At 37.3% G+C, this 17,934-nt stretch overlaps 1 pseudogene; it reads left to right on the top strand.

Annotated features, from left to right (window-relative positions):
* Nucleotides 1-351: 351 nt before the first annotated feature.
* LOC137709191 (G-type lectin S-receptor-like serine/threonine-protein kinase At2g19130) lies at nucleotides 352-17,284 on the top strand (annotated as a pseudogene).
* The last annotated feature ends 650 nt before the right edge of the window (nucleotides 17,285-17,934 follow it).

Genomic DNA, 17,934 nt, shown 5'->3' with positions numbered 1-17,934 from the left:
CATTTATTCAATCAAAATGTTTGAATTTTTTTATTGTAACCGTTTCTAATAGTATTATAATGAGGCATTTTAAATTTATAGGATTATAAATCTCATAAAATATCAAACAATTAATGTCAAAACTATAAAAATATAAATATTAATAGTAATATAATGAGGTGTACAAAGTCAAGGGACCTTGATCAAACTTTGAATACTATTAAGGTTTTAATTAAAGAATGTTAAAGATTAGAGACTGCATCCAAAGTATCTGACAAATCTCTCTTCAAACAACAGGTTTGTATTAGTCAAAAAACGTGTATTATACTTGAAAAATACGGGCACAGACTTCTAGTTGGTTTGATTTTATCTTTATCAGATTCTTCAAAAAATGTAGGCAGGAATGGAACCATGACAAGTCCAAACTATTGAATAACCAAATAAAACTTAGAGACTCTTGTACGCTCTGAGAGTTAAAAGAAGGCTTTGGCCTTCATCTCTTACTATTGCTCTTCGACCGCTCCGCAGCCACTCTGCCGACAGACTCCCCTGGCACACGCACAAGCACCCTGCAAGGTATTCACTTTTTCTTAATTGTTTGATTTCTCTCTTTCTATTGTATGAATTAGGCTGTAATATTCTTTAGTTCGAAGGTTTTTCGTGTCATATCCAAGATTCAATTTGGATAAATTAAATTAGAAATTGGGGGTGGGGTTTTAGTGTGAAATCAAATTCTCACATACCGTTGAGATTTTTTGTAAATTTTGTTAGCTTAAAATCCAACTCAACCGAGTTTCAAGGAGTGAAGGATTTTTTGAGTGAATTAAGTGAACTAAAAAACTCCAGTGGTTGTCTTTCTTGATTATACACTACCTAAAAGCATATTGTGAGCATTAGTCAACCGAAAAATAAAACCAAATTAATCATTAATTAGTTCCCGTTTAAGGTTTAATTAACTTGTGCTCCTGCGTACACTTACATGTCCAGTGCTTCCGCCGTCACACCTAGTTCAACTCCAAACCTAAATCATTCACTCTGCTGATTTTTTTAATCAATATTGTCTCTACCACTTAATTCCTTATAAACTTGGCTTACTTGTGATTCCTAAGTAAGCACGAAATTGCTGGATCGGGATGTGCTGAGAGATATAGAATGAATTGGGAAATAAGTGATTCAGTTGTAAAACGAGGGGGTATAGTAAGTTTTTGTGATGTTTTATGGACCTTTTTGATTAAGCCTTAATCTTAACAAAAATTCTATGGTGGGGGTTTTTGAACCGTTTGAATTTTGTTCATTGTATCTTGACCAAGGATACCGTTAAATTTTGGAGTATAATAGAAAATCCCTAAAACTTAAAAACATGTGATAAAATTATGTGATCCACATTTTGATGTAATGTGAAACCTTCACTATTTGAGTGAGTAAATTATATTGTTGGCACCGCTTGTATTTTTTGTAATAAACAAGGATTAGCTGGTGGCTTTATGACAACAGTTCAATATCTCCCCTAACCATCATCGTGTGACTCATTAGCGCCAAAAATCAAATCTAGAACGTGCCATGTAAAATACGAGTTTGAAATTCGCACCCAACCACTTAGCCACCCTGCGGTGGTTTTTTGGGCACCGCCTGTTAAGTTGAAGGCATTCACTGAACTAATTTCTTGTTATTCCACTTCCTCTGACTGCTGGAGATGGAGATGAAATGGCTCAAATTTTCTCGTGTTACATTACTTTTGTTATCTCGTCTTGCCATTTTCTACAAGCCAAGAAAATGTAGTACCTTGAGAACCTATCGGTGCGAACCGGAACTTGACTTCTCCCATGGGGAACTTTCTACTAGGCTCAATTTTAAGCGTTATTAGTATTATTAATTATTAATTTGTTAGAGACGGATTAGGCAAGATTAGCTCTTTGTCAACAGTCGTGTGTGTGACACCAACCCTCTCTTGAAGGAGAAAGGACCGTTGCACCATAAATTCCCCTCCCGTTCCCTCTCTACTAGATTTTATTAGGAGAATATGGAGAAAAAATAGGAAAAGTAATAAAAGCTGGGGGGAACTTGGCCAATACCCGCTAAAAACAACTTTTGAAGCCGAAAACAAGAAATACAAAACTGCTTGAAACAAGAAAACCCAATTACAAAAAAAAAAAGGAAAAAAAAAAAAAGGTAAAACCTATCCTAACAAAATCGAAAATTGGGGCGAAGAGAAAGATTATGATGATACGCAACAATAGCACAAGGAGGACAAGAGTCCCACCAATAAACCCCAGGATGGGTTCTCTCCAAAATTTGCTAAACATTTAGCCACCTGATTCCCTTCACAAAAAAATATATGTAATTCTTATGGACATAGAAGAAAGCAACGCTCAACAATTCAACCAACAAACCCTCAAACGCCAGGGAACACGATTATTAGAAGCAGAAATGAAAAGAACAGCTAAGGACGAATCACACTCAATCCAAAGGAAACGCCAACTCTTTTCTCTAGCTAAGTTTACTGCATGAATTACAACATGTAATTCAGCTTCAAAAGAGGTAGCCACCCCTAAAGAAGTATCAAAACACCTTACACATGAACCAAAATGATCACGAAAGATATCGCCAATACAAGCCAATCTTGGTGATCCACGAGCTGCACCATTGGTATTCACCTTGTGTTAAGTGTTATTGGAAATACGGCTCGATACATTATGTGTAATAATATAATTAGTTGAAAACTTAAAAAATAATTCTAACCAATTGTATTATGACACTTGACGTGTTCCGGGTACATTGAAAATCTTTCTTCTTAAATTGAATGCATTGTATTATTTTTCATTAGATGAATTTAAATTTTGATATTCTTATCTTATTAATTTATAGGGTAATGCTAGGGAAGCCAACTATTTATACCAAGTTTTGTAAATCATATGACGTGATAATTGATTAGTGGCTTAATGTGTTGACTAATGTATTTAATTTCCATTGGTGACATATCACATTGTTTACAAATTGAGTCTAAAAATTTGGTCTACCTAATATTACTCTAAATTAAATCAAGCTCATCTAACAACCATTAAATATTGGTGATTCTACACACACACACCCAAAAAAAAAAAAAAAAAAAAAAAAAAAAAAAAAAAAAAAAAAAAAGGAAGAAGAAAATCCCATTTATGTTTCCCCTAAGAAAACTCTCAAAGAGAGACTCTTCATGGATTATTTGCCACCTTATATTTTTTGCACAATGCTTTATAATATTGTCATGAAAATTATGCCAAAAATATGAAGTAGCGAAAAAATCGATGCAGAATCCCACTTTAGAGAGGGCCACCAATGCAAGTTTTGAATGAAAACTCTATGACTTACAATTTTATAGTAAATGCTTGTGGCCCACTTACACAACTAAACATTAAGGAACAAAGAAAATACAGCAATTAATCCTCAAATAGTCAAACAAATGAGATTTCAAAAAGATTTGCCGTTTTAAATACTTGAAATTAAGATGAGAGTCCCCTCTAATAGAAAATTTCATTTTAATCCTTAAAAAGGATGAGTTTTAGACTATAATCTTGTGTAAGATTAAAATTCAATTTTAGACCCTAGTACATTTAATCATCTCATTTATTAGTTTTATTTTGATGTTTTATTTATCTTTTTATTCCTATTTTAATGTATTAATTACATTTAAATTTAATTTTTATTTCATTTATCATAATTTATTTTAATATCTACATTTAGGAAACTAATTTTTTTTATAATATATAGTCCGATAAATTTTTTTATATGTTCTTCATTTAGGTACATTAATACAAAATATTTCGGTATATCTATCGATACAAATATATAGGTGATAGGAGCATATTTATGCGACTTAAATGGCTTGTTCTCGTACATTTACGTTATGTTTCTTTAGTTATTTTAGTTCTTTATGCTTCTTTTGTGTGTTTTCAGGTTCTAAGGGCAAAGTATGCAAAAGGATGCCTTTTGGAGCCTTTTGGAGCAAATTAGAGATTGGAATGGATATCATATGCTTGGAGCCAAAAGGATGGACGAAATTGAAGACTTGAAGTAGGAAAGTTAAATCCTAAAAAGACCTCATGTTTGAGCATCATTGAAAACTCCTACGCATTTTAGAACACAAAAACAACATTCCTAGCAACCTTAGGACATTGTCGTGTGTTTCCTTGTGTCTCCCTTCCTTGCATGGCAAGGAAGGGCTTTGTTCCCTATTTTAAATACTTAAACACTACCACTTATCATTCACCACTTATCATATCATACATTCATTTATCACTTATCATAATCATTCACTCACCACTTATCATATCATACATTCATTTATCACTTATCATAATCATTCACTCACCACTTATCATATCATACATTCATTTATCACTTATCATAATCATTCACTTATCACTTAACATATCATACACTTATCACTTATCACTCATAATCACCTACAACATCCACCTACTTCACCTACAACATCCACCTACTTGTCCTACAACATCCACCTACTTCACCTACAACATCCACCTACTTCACCTACAAATGACATAGCCATATGTTCCCTCCACTACTCCTATAAATACCCTTGCATTCATTCATTCAAAAAAACATCTCATTTCATACACAACACACCACAAACACTTCCATCTTCTCCCTAGCCGTGAGTCTCTCCATTTTCTGCACCATTCCCTTCCCTTTCTCCTCCATTTCTTCCATTTCCATAATCCCCCAATCCATTCAACACACCAACAACATCCCTTAGTCCTTGTGCTACAACGAAGACGAAGAGAAGAGGGCCTAAACGTTCATACAATTCAAGTTTGAGTTGTTGGAATGTTTACGCGTTTCTTTGATTTCAATGTTTAAATTCAATTCTCTTTGTTTTGTAATATGAGGAATGGAAGAGAAGAGTGCCTAAACGTTCATACAATTCAAGTTTGAGTTGTTGGAATGTTTAGGTGTTTCTTTGATTTCAAAGTTATGAGGAACTAAACCCTTTTTGGCTAGGGGTGATTTCAATACCATGATTATTTATGTGATATGAATTGATGAATTCCGGTTATGAACTCTTGATTCGTGAATGCAATTGGCTTAACTATTTGATGATTAACTTATTTGTGTTTGTTGATTGAGGGTCGACACTTAATTAGCATGCATGAATATGTGGCTAAAGTTTAAGAAGGTTTCACATAATCGTTACTAACTTATACTTGAAAGTAGTGAAGGTCGCTTGTCACGATCGCGTTAAGTTTAATTCTTAGCATGAGTAACATGATGTCATAGTTGCAAATGCTTTGTCAATGCTTATGGTTTTCATTATTCTTAATGATCTTCGATTGTATCTCTATTATGATGACATGTAGGGAACTTTTGAGAATGTTTTGGGTTGTCGAATGATGCCATCCAATCCAATAATATAAGGAAAATCTGAGGGTTAACTAGTGATGTCACGGTTAATTTGGGGCATTGTCGTTCATAATTCAATGAAGGAATAACTGGAAATTGATTCATATGCATAAATATCATGTGTAGAGAAAGAACCCTTAGCTAGCTTCCCATCCATTCATTTCCGTCAAATCCATATTTACAATTTGTTTTGTTTCCAAGTATTCATTTTAGTTTAAATTCGTCCAAATCCAATTCCCCCCTATTTCGTTGAAGTCTTAGTCTTAATCTTTCTTATTTTTAGTTTTGCTTTCTTCGAGCATTAAATAGTGTTTTATATTGTGTTTTTATGTTTTTAAGTCAATTTAGAAGGTTTTAGCAAGCCCTCCTAATCCCCGGTCTAGAACGATCCCTCACTTATCCATTCTACTACAATTGTCAAACGAGGGTTTAATTTGAGTGTCAAGTAATTCTCGCATCAAATTTTGGCGCCATTGCCGGGGATTAGCAACTTTGCTAATCCCTTGGTTCTTTTCTTTTTTTTTTGGTTTAGTTGTTTTCGTTTTAGTTTCTAACTTAATGTTGTTTTCTTTGTTTGTTGTTACTTTTGATATTTGATTTAGTTATCTTTCTTTGATTTTAGGTACTAGAGAAGTAAGATATGGATTTTGCTAGCATTCAAGCTCAATTGGCAAATCTTACTTCTAAATTGTCGCCGTATGCCGAAAGGACCACAATGCAGAGTGTCCCTACATTTGGTGCTTCATATAGGCAAGGATTTCAAGCCAATCAATGTCCACAAAGAGATTGGAGGGATCATTCAAACTCTATATGGTGGGAAGATCAACAAGTTCAACGTGAAGCATATTGGCAACCATATGAGGAGTTCTATTCAAGACCTATGCAGCCACCACAACTTCATATGCAATATGCTCAATTAAATTCAAGTTCGCCAATAGATTATAATCAAATTCTTAATGAAATAAATTCTTTGGCGCAGGGGTCACAAAATCAAGCCAAGGAGGCTCAACAAGAAGCATATTGGCAACCATATGAGGAGTTCAATACAACACCTATGCAGCCACCACAACCTCCCCCACAACAATTCCAATCAAGTTCAAGTATGTCCATGGATAATGATAAAAATTTTCAATTACTAACCTCTTTGACGCAGGACGAACAAAATCAAGACAAGAAGTTGGGTAAATTGGACGAGCAATTTGGGCAGATTATGGAGTTCATGAAACAAATTCAAGAGCAAAGTGAACTCTCCAACTCAACTATTGAAAACTCGAAGGAAGATTTTGAAATCCATAATGCTATCACTTTGGGAAGTGCTATGGAGGTTGGAGCTGACCTAAAAATGTCCAAACATAGCCTAGAAGTGGATGAAGAGCTGCTAATTGAGGATGAGGAAGAAGACATGCACACGGCAAGGGTAGAACAACCCTTGCCGCAGCCCCCTAAGCCCTCTAAACCACCCACCACCAGTAAGGACGTCCCAATTCCATGTTATTCTGATGTTATTCCACCCAATGTCCCTTTTCCTAGCAGGTTTTTGATTCCCAACCAAGAAGAGAGTAAAAAGGACATCGTGGAAGCCTTCCCAAAGGTGCAAAATGCTATTCAAATTCTTGGTGCAACACAGCAAGTTTTAGATGGTGTTGAATTCTTCAAAGGACTTTGTACACCAAGAAGAATGATTCAAGAGAAGGTAGTGGCTGGAGAAGATGTAGAAGGCATCAAAGAGGACATATTTGAAACCACAATTCCCAAGGAAGTTGGATTTTATGACACGGGACAAGTCATAACTTTCGAAGGGGTGTTTATTCTGGAGTTCATTTTGGAGCACACAGGTAAGCCGCCTCCCCGAATTTCAATTTTCTTTTATACTAACATGTGGTTAATGATTCAGGCACCCAATCTGGAATTTAAACTATTACCGGATCATTTCAAGTATCACCACCCATTCAAAGATAAATTCCATGCCGTTTGATTTTATTTATGTAAAAAAAAAAAAAAAAAAAGATACTAAACATGGAGAAAGATGGAGCCTTCACAGAGGATGTTTACGTGAAGCCCCGCTACGAGGCGTCAAAGCAGAAGGAATAGAAGCGGAAGGCATAGGAGCGGAAGGCGCAGAAGCGGGAGGCATCGGAGCGGAAGCCATCGGAGCTAGAGCATTCCAGGCCTCAATACTTGGCCAAGCGCTGGATGACCCAGGAAAAAGGTGCCTCTGGAGACAAGCCGCAAGCCTTTGACGGTCACTGTGAATTCGACCCTCAGATTCTTGCAGCTCATCAAGCTTTCTCTTCATGCCCGACGAATAGTTATTTGCAAGCACATGCAAACTTCTATTCTCGTACTTAAGCTGCTGGATCTCTTGCTTAAGACTCTCCACCTCTGCCATCAATGATTCCACCTGACGGGAGCGGGCAAGCAGGCGTTGGCCCATGTTGGACACAGAACTCGCACACTGAACACTAAGTGCGAGGGACTCTTGAACGGCCAACTCATCGGACCGTCCTGACAGCAGCCTACTATCTTTTGGAGTGAGGAGGTTCCTAGCTACTATTGTAGCTGTTGTGGCGTCCTGCATCACAGAGTCTTCACCTGTAAGAAGACCGTTAGAAGATAAGAAAGAAGGGCGCCATACGTTACCTTGACGCGGCGCGCCCGTATCACTGCTAAGGCTCAATTCCAAGCTAAGGTTCGATGAGTTTGCCATTTTTCAAAAGTGTTCAAAGAAAAGGGATGGAGTTAAATTTCAAAGGGCCGGAGTCGATCTTCAAGAATGGGAAATCTTCAGAGAGTGTTTGTTGTGGTGATCGATAGCTCAATAAAAAAGCCAAGGCGACGCGTCCACCGATTCAAAAAGCCGGAATTTCCGGCGTAATTTTGGCGACGCTTTCTCGGCTTTTCAGAAGACGCGTTCAACTTTGTCAAAAGATTTCTTCTTTTCAGACAACACGTGGAGGCCATCACCGCAACTACATATCTTTAGCCGACAAGCGCAAAGTTCGGCGACGCTTTCTCTGCTTTTCAGAAGACGCGTGCAGCTTTGTCAAAAGGAGCCGCATCTGCACTACCACGTGTCGTTCAGAAAGCGAAGGGGCGTCGTTCAGAAATCGAAGGGGCGCCTGCTCAGAAATCGAAGAGGCGTATTCAGAGATCGAAGAGGCGCCACTATTTCAAAAAGCCGGAATTGCGGGATCAAAACGTTTGTCGACAAGGGTAAAAAGTACAACCACTTGATATTGTCTCTATATATGTCGACCTTCGTCTTTTATGGCAGGGCAAACCTGAAGAAAATGCCCAACTCTCCCTCACCTCTGAGGGCGCACTCCCAGCAAAGCCTTTCGAAATACTAAATTTTTTCTTCTTGCCCAAAGATGATACCAGATGCCTGGAGTAAAGATGACCCAGGAGGAAATACATGTGCTGATTCATGCACCGCTTCTTCAAAAGCAAAGGTATCTCATATCATCAAGGTCAAAAGCAAAAGTATCTCATATCATGCTCTTTCCCTGTCTTTTTCTTTGTCCTTGTTCTTACTCGCATGACAAAGTAAAAGAAGCAATCAGCCGGCACTTGGAGTCAATCTTCCGATCTGGAGCCAACTGCCTGGAACCTATTCCTGATTGCTTACCTAGCGTTGCTCTCGAGTAGTCATCTTCAACGGTTGATACACTTCCGGAGAAGGGACCACTTCTGCAAAGGGGAGCGAGTAAGGCAAGTGAAAATGATACATTGAAGCATGTGGAGACAAACATAGGCTGAGTTATCCTCCAACCCTTTTCAATACGAATTGGAAAGATTGAACAAAGAAACAGATAAAAGGGATAAGCTCAGACCTTCGGGGGAGACCAAATGAACCATCATGCTGCCCAGTTCAAGAAGTAGCACAAAGGAAAATCAACGATGGGCGGAAACCAGTTCAAGAGTAAGCCTGTGGAATCACAAAGATCAAAGCCTCAATGCAATCACCAAGGAGAAGAGGGAATTTACACTCCATAACCAGATTTGCGTCCCTAAACTCTTCTCTTTGTTAATTACATTCTGCCATGTTTAGTATGTTTAAATGTTTTTTGTGTGTTTACTTATGTTTTGTGTGAACCATATGCTTAAAACATTGAGGACAATGTTTGATTTAAGTGTGGGGGGGTAACTAAGTTTATTTAATGCAAATTCGTGGGATTTTATCACCCATAACTTCAAATGTTGTTCCTTGCTGTTTTAAGGTGTTTTTAAGTTGTTTTAGAGTGTTTTAGTGTGTTTTGTTTTATAACTCCGAAAATCACATAAAAATTTGAAAAACTTGTTTTAAAAACCCTAAAAAGAGTGTTTTGAGTCGTTTTTGTGTGTTTGTGTCTTAGGGTACCTTCCAACACAATGATAAGGATTTGGTTTATAATTGCATGACGGTTAGAAAGAGTTATTAACATAGAGAAAAGTATGATTTACTCTTGGTATATGCTTGGTTATGGTTATAATGTATGACTTCACATACAATCATAAAAGAAAAAAAAAAATCGTTTTTGTAACATGCTTGAAGGAAGGAACTCAAACAAACGCTACAACCCTGAGAGACTTGAGCCTATAACGTTCTTTGGAGAGTTTAATCTGTGATTTCTTGTTTTCTAAAGTCGTTGCATGATCTCATTATTCTTTGCTTGGTTACTACTTAGAAGGCGTTTCATCATATAGTTCCAAATGCTAGAACTCATGCCCATTTCATTCAAAGCATGTTATTGATTTGCATAACACATATTCAAGAAGAAGTTGTGTAGTGACCACCACCATAGCCAAATAGCCTTACTTCCCATACTTCGTATATGTTGTAAGTTTTAACCCCGTTGAGCCTTGTTTAGCCTTTATTCTTTGTTTACCCACATTTTCCTCACCTAGCCTAGTTTAGGACAATCCCCACCCTTGTTCTTAAAAGATAGTGAGCATGACTTAATTGAATTCCTTTTGAGTTACATTATGAAAGAAAATAAGTGTGGGGGAGAGAATGTTTAAGTGTTGATGTTTTGAGATTCAAAAGAAAAGAAAAAAAAAAAAAAAAAAAAAAAAGAGAAGAAAAAAATGAAAGAATAAGTGATTGAAGAAAGGTTCCAAAACACCAATTCTGGGTGTAAATTGTCTAAACTCTCCCTTTTTGTTCAAAAGTTGAGTTTTCATTCAAAAGTGAATTCTAAGTTGATTCAAATGCTTTGCTCACTATTTCTTTAAAAACCTTTGTTTTCCATATCCCTTCTTTGTTATCCACATACCCCAAGCCCCGTTACAACCCTTGACTTCTATCTTGAGTGTTGTGTATTTCAATTTGTGGAGTTTGAACTTGGTATGGGCTTATGGTGTCACTGGTTCTCGCGTCTAAGTAGTAGCATTCCATTCATGAGATCATATCTAAACATGCTTATTAACTCCAGAAAATGCTTTCCTTATTATAACATATGTGAGTGTTCGTCTACATGTTTACATCAATCTTCTCACATATACCTAGTGTAGGGTGTGTAGTCAGAAAATCTGTGTGAAAAACGAGAGTACATCTAGTAAGAAATTGAGGGAATTCTCTAAGGCATGTTACTACATTCAAAACATGGTTTTAAATGCTTAATTGTGAACTAGTATGTGGTGACTATGAGTAAGAATGTACTTAAGTGTAAAGATGGCTCAAATCTGTGAGAATAATGATTTTTAATTTGTCATGTGCATTGGAAGTCCCTGATACGATTGTTGGAAGGTGTAGGTTGTGTTTTGTTCTTTTTGTTTTGTTTTTCTGTTTTGCTCGAGGACTAGCAAAAGCTAAGTGTGGGGGTATTTGATAGGAGCATATTTATGCGACTTAAATGGCTTGTTCTCGTACATTTACGTTATGTTTCTTTAGTTATTTTAGTTCTTTATGCTTCTTTTGTGTGTTTTCAGGTTCTAAGGGCAAAGTATGCAAAATGATGCCTTTTGGAGCCTTTTGGAGCAAATTAGAGATTGGAATGGATATCATATGCTTGGAGCCAAAAGGATGGACGAAATTGAAGACTTGAAGTAGGAAAGTTAAATCCTAAAAAGACCTCATGTTTGAGCATCATTGAAAACTCCTACGCATTTTAGAACACAAAAACAACATTCCTAGCAACCTTAGGACATTGTCGTGTGTTTCCTTGTGTCTCCCTTCCTTGCCATGCAAGGAAGGGCTTTGTTCCCTATTTTAAATACTTAAACACTACCACTTATCATTCACCACTTATCATATCATACATTCATTTATCACTTATCATAATCATTCACTCACCACTTATCATATCATACATTCATTTATCACTTATCATAATCATTCACTTATCACTTAACATATCATACACTTATCACTTATCACTCATAATCACCTACAACATCCACCTACTTCACCTACAACATCCACCTACTTGTCCTACAACATCCACCTACTTCACCTACAACATCCACCTACTTCACCTACAAATGACATAGCCATATGTTCCCTCCACTACTCCTATAAATACCCTTGCATTCATTCATTCAAAAAAACATCTCATTTCATACACAACACACCACAAACACTTCCATCTTCTCCCTAGCCGTGAGTCTCTCCATTTTCTGCACCATTCCCTTCCCTTTCTCCTCCATTTCTTCCATTTCCATAATCCCCCAATCCATTCAACACACCAACAACATCCCTTAGTCCTTGTGCTACAACGAAGACGAAGAGAAGAGGGCCTAAACGTTCATACAATTCAAGTTTGAGTTGTTGGAATGTTTACGCGTTTCTTTGATTTCAATGTTTAAATTCAATTCTCTTTGTTTTGTAATATGAGGAATGGAAGAGAAGAGTGCCTAAACGTTCATACAATTCAAGTTTGAGTTGTTGGAATGTTTAGGTGTTTCTTTGATTTCAAAGTTATGAGGAACTAAACCCTTTTTGGCTAGGGGTGATTTCAATACCATGATTATTTATGTGATATGAATTGATGAATTCCGGTTATGAACTCTTGATTCGTGAATGCAATTGGCTTAACTATTTGATGATTAACTTATTTGTGTTTGTTGATTGAGGGTCGACACTTAATTAGCATGCATGAATATGTGGCTAAAGTTTAAGAAGGTTTCACATAATCGTTACTAACTTATACTTGAAAGTAGTGAAGGTCGCTTGTCACGATCGCGTTAAGTTTAATTCTTAGCATGAGTAACATGATGTCATAGTTGCAAATGCTTTGTCAATGCTTATGGTTTTCATTATTCTTAATGATCTTCGATTGTATCTCTATTATGATGACATGTAGGGAACTTTTGAGAATGTTTTGGGTTGTCGAATGATGCCATCCAATCCAATAATATAAGGAAAATCTGAGGGTTAACTAGTGATGTCACGGTTAATTTGGGGCATTGTCGTTCATAATTCAATGAAGGAATAACTGGAAATTGATTCATATGCATAAATATCATGTGTAGAGAAAGAACCCTTAGCTAGCTTCCCATCCATTCATTTCCGTCAAATCCATATTTACAATTTGTTTTGTTTCCAAGTATTCATTTTAGTTTAAATTCGTCCAAATCCAATTCCCCCCTATTTCGTTGAAGTCTTAGTCTTAATCTTTCTTATTTTTAGTTTTGCTTTCTTCGAGCATTAAATAGTGTTTTATATTGTGTTTTTATGTTTTTAAGTCAATTTAGAAGGTTTTAGCAAGCCCTCCTAATCCCCGGTCTAGAACGATCCCTCACTTATCCATTCTACTACAATTGTCAAACGAGGGTTTAATTTGAGTGTCAAGTAATTCTCGCATCAATAGGTACATTAATTCATCGATACAAACATATACATGCATTTTTGTACGTACCTTTTGACACACACATTTGAGTTTTTTTTTTTTTTTTTTAGTACAACGATATATTTTACACTAAGGCGAGGGGGTGTTCGGCTAAGCCACATAATGGACAACTTAATTTGGTATAGAATTCGCCATCCACGAGATTTGAACCTAATACCTCTCATTTGAGTATTGACTTTTAGGTACATTAATTCAATATACTATATTTCGGTACATACATTTCGGTACGTACATTTTGATACATGGTATTGACATTTAGGTACATTAATTCAATATAATACATTTAGTTTCATTCTAATGTATTTCGGTACAATCATGTAGGTACAAATATTTCGGTACAAAAAAGCCAATTTTATATATTTCGACACAGTCATTTTTGTATACTTGTGTATTTATATATTTTCGTATCACAAATTTCTTTTAATATTTTCTCATTTATGTTCAGCTAAATATTTGCATATTAATAAAATTAAATTTTAATGCGGAGAGATTAAATAAAAGTACATATTAAGTAACAAAGTTGAATATAAATTTTGATAAATGTATACTTTAAGGGATTAAATTGAATATGTAATCTAACCAGATTTTTTTTAAATTTTAATCTTTTGCAATGACTAATGTTCAAAAACCCCCTTGTTTGCAGATTTGTTTTGTGCAGCCATGGATACCAAAACCAAGCAAAGTTTGGTGCTTTCAGCTATCTTTTTATGCCTATTTCTCAAGCTCCATGTTTCCAGTGCAACTGACTCCGTCACTGCAAACCAATCTCTCTCCGGTGATCAAACCATTGTCTCTGCAGGTGGGATTTTTGAGCTCGGTTTCTTCGAATTAGGTGGCCGCTACTACATCAGTATATGGTACTCCAACCAAGTGGTATCTACGAGTACCATAGTTTGGGTGGCGAATCGGGAGAAACCGGTCTTCGATAAATTTTCTTCAGTGTTGACGATCTTAGATAGTAATTTACTTCTCTCCAATGAGTCAAAAACTCCAGTTTGGTCTACTAATGTGACCTCCAACAACTTCTCTTCAGTAAAAGCAGTTCTATTGGATAGTGGGAATCTTGTATTATTAGAGAATCTATTTCATCCTCAGAGCCTTTATGGCAAAGCTTTGATCATCCGACTCATACATGGTTACCCGGAGCTAAAATTGGATTCAACAAAATTACCAACCAAACCCAAATTCTCACTTCATGGAAGAATTCCGAGGATCCTTCACCAGGTCTTTTCTCTCTTGAGATGAACCGAGATGGACGCAATTCATATCACATATTGTGGAATAGGTCTATAGAGTATTGGACCAGCGGATCGTGGAATGCAAGTTCGCGCATTTTCAGCTTGATTCCTGAGATGAGGATTAATTACAGTTATAATTTCAGCTATGTGACAAATGAAAACATAACTTACTTATCCTATTCTCTTTACGATCCTAAGATAGTATCTCGACTCGTGATGTCTGTCACGGGGCAGGTTCAGCAATTAACATGGTTGGAGAATATAAAACAATGGAATGTTTATTGGTCTCAACCAAGAAGACAATGTGAAGTTCATGCGACTTGTGGAGCATTCGGGAGTTGCAATGACATATCAGGGCTCCTCTGTAATTGCTTGATGGGTTTTGAGCCAAGGTCGCCGCCGGACTGGTATTTGCAGGACTATTCTGATGGGTGTTCAAGAAAAACGAGTTTGCAGTGTGGGACGGAAGACAGGTTCCTAGAAATGCATAACATGTTAATGCCTGAAAATAAACAGTCTGTGGAGGTTAGGAGTGCTGATAAATGTGGATCAGTCTGCTTAAGTAACTGCTCTTGCACTGCTCATGCTTATGATAGTAATACTGGATGTTCAATTTGGACCGGAGATCTCTTGGGCCTGGAACAACTTGCGGAAGATGACAGTCGTGGAAGAATTTTATTCATCAGACTTGCAGCTTCTGAGCTTATGTATCTAAAAAGTAATAATCGAACGATTGTTCGTGTTGTTTTGAGTGACCATTACTTGGAGAGTAATCATTTTTATTGCTTAACCGAAAATTTTATTTTATTTGCAGGCGGCAAGGGCCGTAATGAGAAGCGTTCCCTTATAATTGCAATGGTCTCAGCAGCAGCAGGATTGCTTGCTATAAATTTTGGCTATTTCTTATGGAAGAAAACATTGAGAAAGAGAAGGTACTGCAACCATATTGTCTGTCTTTCTTTATTTCTCGTACACACAAACATACACGAATAGAAGTACGTACAGGAGCATGGATTCTAGAAGTCTTTCTTTGTTTCTCATATATACACGAATGATTGATGCTCTAACATTGAGATTGAAACAGGGAGCATAAGAGGAAGCATGTTGGGACTCAAATAAACTGTGGAGCTGGAGCTGGAGGTGGAACGAATGATACGGAACTACCAGTTTTCGGTTTAACGAGAATATTAGCTGCTACAGACAACTTCTCTGAAGCTAATAAACTCGGAGAGGGAGGCTTTGGCTCAGTTTATAAGGTGACCCTTCCAATTAATTTGTACTGCTAAAGTACATTGATTTTTCTTGATAAAAATGATAATTAGTAACCTTTTCCCTAATTAAGTAATATTAGTACTGCGATGGTTCTCTTTGTGGCATTTCCCTTCCTCTACAGGGGATTTTGCAAGAAAATCAAGATGTAGCAATAAAAAGACTGTCGAAGAAGTCAAGGCAAGGACATCAAGAGTTTTTGAATGAGTTGGAGCTTATAGCCAAGCTTCAGCATACCAATCTTGTTAGGCTCTTGGGTTGCTGTATCGAAGAGGAGGAACTGCTATTGATCTACGAGTACATGCCCAATCGGAGTTTGGACAAACTTTTGTTTGGTATATCCTCATTATTTCTAAGATTTATGTTCTTTGATATTGTTGATTTGAGGGATTTCAAATTTGATTAGGTTTTTCCTTCGAAAACACACTCGCTTATTTTCCTTCATGGTTTATCCAATCAGATCCATGTGAAAAAACAGAATTAGATTGGGGAAAGCGTTTTCGAATTATTGAAGGTATCGCTCAAGGAGTACTTTACATCCACAAGTACTCTAGACTGAAAATCATTCACAGGGACCTAAAAGCAAGTAATGTTTTGTTGGATGGCTCGATGAACCCCAAAATATCAGACTTTGGAATGGCAAAAATTTTCGAGATACATCAGACTGAAGCAAATACCAATAGGGTTGTTGGCACATAGTAAGTCTATATGGCACATGGTTTCAATCGTCTAAACCTTATGCAACCGCTACTTTAGTACTTTTGCTTATTCTACCATTAATTGATGCAGCGGATACATGTCACCCGAGTATGCAAGATATGGCCATTTCTCTGAGAAACTAGATGTATTTAGTTTTGGAGTGCTGTTGTTGGAGATTGTAAGTGGAAAGAAAAATACTGCTTTTTATCGCTTTGAACATTCACCGACTCTTGCTGGATGGGTAAGTACTAAAGTTGTCAACCCCCGACCGTCCTTCCTTTCTCCCTCCTTTCTCGGCCTTCACCCATATGTGCAAATCAGTACTCGCGAGCTTTCACTCACTCACTCTCTCTCTCTCTCTTTCTCTCTCCAGCAAACCTCCTCCGAGCTTTCTTCACATACCTTTTCCCAATTACCCAATTTTTCCCCAAATCACTTCCAGTTATGTAACCCCACTTTTCAATTTAACCTTCCTGTCGCCAATTCACCGTCGTCAATCTCTGTAATGGCATCCATCGCTTGCTAGGGTTTCCTAGATCCATCCTGTCATTCTCCGAGAGCACACTGCACCACTACCTCACCAACCTAATCAAACCTTCGTGTGGGGAACTGTTGAGGATTTCACGAATGCTGGGTTAGGTCTCGGGTATTTGATCCAACCAGAAGCCCAATATCGAACCCTTTGTCCTCGTCCGCAAATACCAGACCCAATTCTCCTGCTCGAAGCCTTCGTTGGCCGCCGTTAGGCCCTCGCCATCGCTATACACCGCCCTTGCTGAGGAGATTCTAGGCGAGAGCACAAGAGCCCGATTCAATCACGCCCTTTTTACAGGTATCGAAGTGGTTGCCCAGCAACGGGGAAGTGGATAAAGGTGGAACTTTGTGCGTAGATGACGTTGCTGAGGCCTTGCAACTGGGAGGGTGGGTATGAGTTGCAAATGAGAGAATGAAGCGTGGGTACGAGTTGTAGAGGAGATAAGGGAGGGTGATGTGGGTGCAGAAGAGAGAAGGGAGGGAAGGGGTGTGGGTTGCAGAAGAGAGAATGGAGGGAAATGGTGCAGATGAGAAGGTAGGTACGGATTTGCTCATCTCTCATGGCAAAGATGGTCTACAGACAAGGAGAGAGATGAGGGTTAGAGAGAGAAAGTGGAGATGGTGTGCAGAGGATGAGAGAGAGAAGGGTTAGAGAAGGAAGTGAGAATAAAAAGAAGTTTGAAGGAGAAGAACATTTTTTTTTTTTTTTTTTGTAATTTTGTAATTTTTTAATACCCACACGGGACCCTTATTGACACGTGGCTCCCAGTCATTGTCCACATGGACGCCACGTCATCAGTTAATGGAAGACTTAATAGTTTGACTAACGGATGTATGAGACTGTCCCAAAATTTATACTTTAGGTATGACTCTGGGAGAAAAAAACTTGATGTACTAAATGTTGAAAACCACAAAACATGAGGGTAGTAAACTGATATTTACCCAAAAAAAAAAAAAAAAACTTTTGTTTCTTATGTTTGAGGTCT

Source organism: Pyrus communis, chromosome 11 (genome assembly GCF_963583255.1).
Source record: "Pyrus communis chromosome 11, drPyrComm1.1, whole genome shotgun sequence".
Taxonomy (NCBI): Eukaryota; Viridiplantae; Streptophyta; class Magnoliopsida; order Rosales; family Rosaceae; genus Pyrus; species Pyrus communis.
The sequence above is the reverse complement of the archived record's forward strand: the minus strand, read 5'-3'. Positions and strand labels throughout refer to the sequence as shown.